We start from the raw sequence: 4,552 nt of genomic DNA, 5'->3' as shown, positions 1-4,552 counted from the left end.
TTACAGGGAACTCCTTGAATCTATGCAGTCTGGAAGATGGAACCGGAAGTAGCACCTCTAATTCATTACTAGTATGCAAATTTACTTTTAGATAACTTCTCCCTGTAGTCTAAATCCAGAAAATGAGTTCTCTAAAGCTTGTCCTAGCATAGGCATCGATGTAATATCACATGTATCTTTTCTTCTCAATGCCTTCTTTGAAGTGACTGATGTAGACTGCTAGCAAAGATTTTGCTTGACTGTACATGTCACAATTTTTTGATGATGTTTCTACCATAAATAATAGATACCAGATGTTTTCCCATTTTAGCAGTGCAGCTCATAAGGCGCTTCTTTCCAGATTAAGGGAGTCGCTGACAACTCGTACTCTTCATTCAGAGCTTGTTTATAATTATGCTGGATCTAAACATGTACCTATTTGTTTTAGTTGTTACTATTTTTTATATCCAATTTTCTGCATATTATTGACTCCAAATTGGATATTATGATAGATAACAGAGTCCTTGAAGTGGTGTGGAATTTTGATGACACAACCTATGTCCTTGTAGTCGTTTTTGATGCATCTCATGATGAGGTAGAACTCTCTAGTAATGGGGAATATTCAATACTATGTCAAATTCCTCAATTGCATGTCTTACATAGATATTTGATGTTGCGCTCTTCCTGAATCACATTTCTTGTGAAGCTCTAAAATATAAATGATGGGAAACAAGAATTTAGCAATTAGAAAGCCTGCTTGAGCTACTCATGCTTCTTGAATCAATGTGAAACAGTCACCAAAAAGAGGAGGGGGGCGGAAATCAGCTTGTACATATTTATGCTTGACCTACTTAATTGAGACAGTCTTCACTAGTAAACTGGAATAGTTGAACAAATCTCGATAGCTATCACTTAAATTTTCTTTATCGTTAAATAAAATTTATGTTCTTGTAAGTACATAAATTTATGATACCTAGTGCTCAAAGCGGTTAACCTTCAAATTATGACATCTCACTTGCAATCATCAAAAATGGAGTCACCACTCCTCTCTTCCCTGTATAATTTGACAAGACAATTCAAGTTTGCTGACACTCATAATAGCTTGAGTTGTTAAAGTTACAAAGTCAAATGGTATATTGAGCGTGATTCTTCCTTGTAAGATGAAAGACGTGTCGAAGCTCATTCATGGGAAAGAGATCGATCTGGTAGAGTTGGAAAGAAGAGCTAACAAAGCGCAGATTCTAAAGGTATGGATATATCATTTGAACTTTTCTTAATGTTCTTTTATTTTTCCTTTGTCCTTTTCATTTTCTAAATGGTAGTGATCCTTGCATTGATTTTTCAGCATTACAAAATATCTTCCGAGGAATTGGCAATATCGTCATTATCTGATGCAATCACTTGCAGGATCGCAGCTCGAGATGCCCTTTTGAAAATGAGAACGATGTCTTGAGTTTAAGTTTGTTTCTATCATTGTGTCTGTTATTTGATACTTTATGGTTCGCGTGTCGACCCTGTAGTTCACAACATTAACTTCTTTTTATGACAGGCTATTTTCATTTTTCTTTCTGGGCCATAAACAAAATATTTCTATCAGTAGAATGGTCTCAACCCACTAATCGTATGGGGATTTATTTTTGGATCTCTGGTAATATGGCATTCATTACCGCATCGTTACAATCATGGACGTCTAGGCATCTTCTCTTTTCATATCTCCATTTATCTCTAAGCCTTTGTTCGTTGTTCACTAGCAGCGGTGGAGACGGAAATTTGGATGACACTTTGGATGACTCATGCCCTCGTAACTGGCTGCTGGCTGCATATACATACCATATTCGTCGAACTTTCAAACGCCACAAGTCCAAGGGAGAGTAGAGTAGAGAAGAGGGGGTGAAGTGAAGAGATGGCATCGTTAGGCATGCGGTTTTGGTGCAGCAGTTGTAACCCGTAGGCCGTTTTTGCAGTGACAGCGGCGACAGAGAAAGTTGATGGAGTTACCCAGGAAGAGAAGGGGCCGTTTGATTGGATTCTTGCGGCACTGCAGAAGGCCAGCCTCGAAACCGATCCGATCCTCAAAAAGGTAAAGGAGTATCAACGGCAGGAAGCCCCTCCGTCTCTGTTCCTGCCAAGAAATCCGGTGGATTCGGAGGTCTCTTGCCCAGAAATAAAGTTTTAAGTAAGCAATAATTTCCGAGAAAGGGACGGAGAGAAAAGAAAAAAAAATTAAGGCAATCTGTCGCAAGCTCGCACAGCTCTTTCCCCCTCTTAAACAAGGAGACATCAAATTTTTAAAACCTAATCCTGTCTATGCTCCGATGATTAAGTATGCTTCTCTTGTACTTTTTAAATTATTATCACGACAAATCTCTCTGTTAATTTGGCCTCAAAATTTTGAGAATTTATCTTTTGATATCGTATCTGAAGCTTGTCGGCTATTGTTCGTCTCGCTCGAATGCGTAGTCCATGTCAATGGTTTCCACGACCCTTTAACATGTGGATTGTGGTCTCTAGGTAGTTCTGACAAAAGCTAGTAATCGCTCACCATTAAATAAGAGGCTTCAGAAGCATCTGTTTGAAATTTCCAGCCTTTAAAAGGTTTGCTCGAAGAATGTTGTATCCTCTGGATCTCGCCCGAAGATGTCACTTGTTGCTGCATCTCTGGATGCATTTTCAACACGCAAGATTCAAGGTTGCGCAATGACTCGCTACAATCTATTGACCAAACTCATATCCATTACCTGCTTTACTCCTTTATAAACTCAACTTGTCGTTTATACGGAATAACGTCTGGTGGAGGTGATTAGAATCTATCCAACATCTGTCTTTGATGGATTCAATAATCAATAAGAAACTTGCAAGCAAAACCTTTCCGACTGCTTTCTTCCGTGCAATGTACCACCCTTTATCGATCAATTTGATAAAGATCTAACAGTTAAGATCTTTAAGGGTATAATAGGAATGAAAGATATTATCTGTTTAGCAGGTAATTTTTTTAGATATATAATCTTACACATTATTTTTTAATAATTATATTATCTTAATATTTTATTAAGTAAAAAACATATATATTATTAACTTAGAGTAATGTATATATATCAAAATAAGGGTATTGATGTCTTTTATAATTAACTTGATAAAAATTTAATTATATTTTATCTTTTTATATTTTATTATTTACATATATCCCCTATTAGTTTAAGATTGATTTAAATTAAATTTTAATAGATAGATATAGAGAATTATATTTAAATTGAAGTTTATCTCCAAATAATCAAATTTAAACTATTTAATAGTAAATAATATCTCCTATAATTAAGGCAAAAATATATTTAAGAGAAAAATCTTAACGGAAGAAAAAAAAATGTGTAGAGCGCTTCTTCCGTACCATAAAATTAATTATTTATCAATCACTTTGATGAAGATCTAATGGTTAAGATCTTCAAAGGTATAACAAGAAAATTAGGAAGTTAGACACACGTAGTTAATCTTCTTAACTAATATACTTTTTTTTATAATGTGGTTTTGGAACCGTTACCGGGTATAAAAACTGGCTATTATAGTCGTTAGATTAAGATTATAATTTTTAAAGATGCATTGAAGTATTTGCCATATATTTAAAATACTTCTTTATAATGAATAAATGAGAAGAGCGAAGGACAAAAAGAGAGAATAGTTAAAATGATAGTTATTTCTTTTTTAAAGGTAAAATAGTAACTATATTCGGTTGTAAAGATAAATATTAAATGAGTGAAGTATCTATTAGTAAATTAATATTGAGATAAATTATTGCTTTGATACTAAACTAGTATAGACATCAGTGTACTAAAATTATTTATCCTTATTCCACAACAAAATGAGGCCTAATAGATTTAACTAACGCCTTAGAAATTTACAGAAAATATAAGTTTAGTTTGATACTAGCCTTGTCTCTATTTTCTAGAACTGATAGTGTATTTATATCTTAAGTTATACATGAGAATTTTAATAAATTTATAAGAAGTAATTTCATTAGATACTGATGATGGATGTAGAAGCTACAGGGCATCTAGTTGCATATTAAAGCTTCATAAAGCTGAGTTCATTTATTGTTATTTTTCTATGTTTTCCGTAATTGATCAATTACTTGATGCAATTTCTTCAAAAAAGAAATTGTGTCAGTATGACAAACAAGGACTGCATACCTCATTGTATTTAAAGAATAGAGGACCGTAATCTCTTTCTCAATTGCTGCCTTCTGTAAAGCATCCCCATGAGTTTTGAATCTGTGCTACTCTCTCTTCTAAACCTGCTTGTTTTAAAACAAGAGTTCGTAAAAAACTATGTAATCAGGAAAGTTCATCCTTCTCTAAATCCTATAGGAAATACTGAACTAATACTTACAGGCTATAGTAATTAAGACAGATGCACTAAATAAGTATATAAAACAAGTAAATCATACTGCATTTACTCCTAAGTAACAATGTCTAGAGAAATATACTAGATAAAAAGGTTTGGCTAGAGTTTATCTATCAAAGAACTTAAATGAGCTAGAAGGCTTCCTTAAAAGGCCTGGGGAAACATTTATTCCAGAAAT

At 33.9% G+C, this 4,552-nt stretch overlaps 1 pseudogene; it reads left to right on the top strand.

The window, feature by feature from the left end:
• Window positions 1-293: 293 nt before the first annotated feature.
• LOC140771615 (uncharacterized) lies at window positions 294-1,432 on the top strand (annotated as a pseudogene).
• Window positions 1,433-4,552: the final 3,120 nt, after the last annotated feature.

This window comes from Typha angustifolia, chromosome 12 (genome assembly GCF_048772165.1).
Source record: "Typha angustifolia cultivar Huaian chromosome 12, ASM4877216v1, whole genome shotgun sequence".
NCBI lineage: Eukaryota > Viridiplantae > Streptophyta > Magnoliopsida > Poales > Typhaceae > Typha > Typha angustifolia.
Note: the sequence above shows the minus strand (reverse complement) of the source record. Positions and strands in the feature narration are given on the sequence as shown.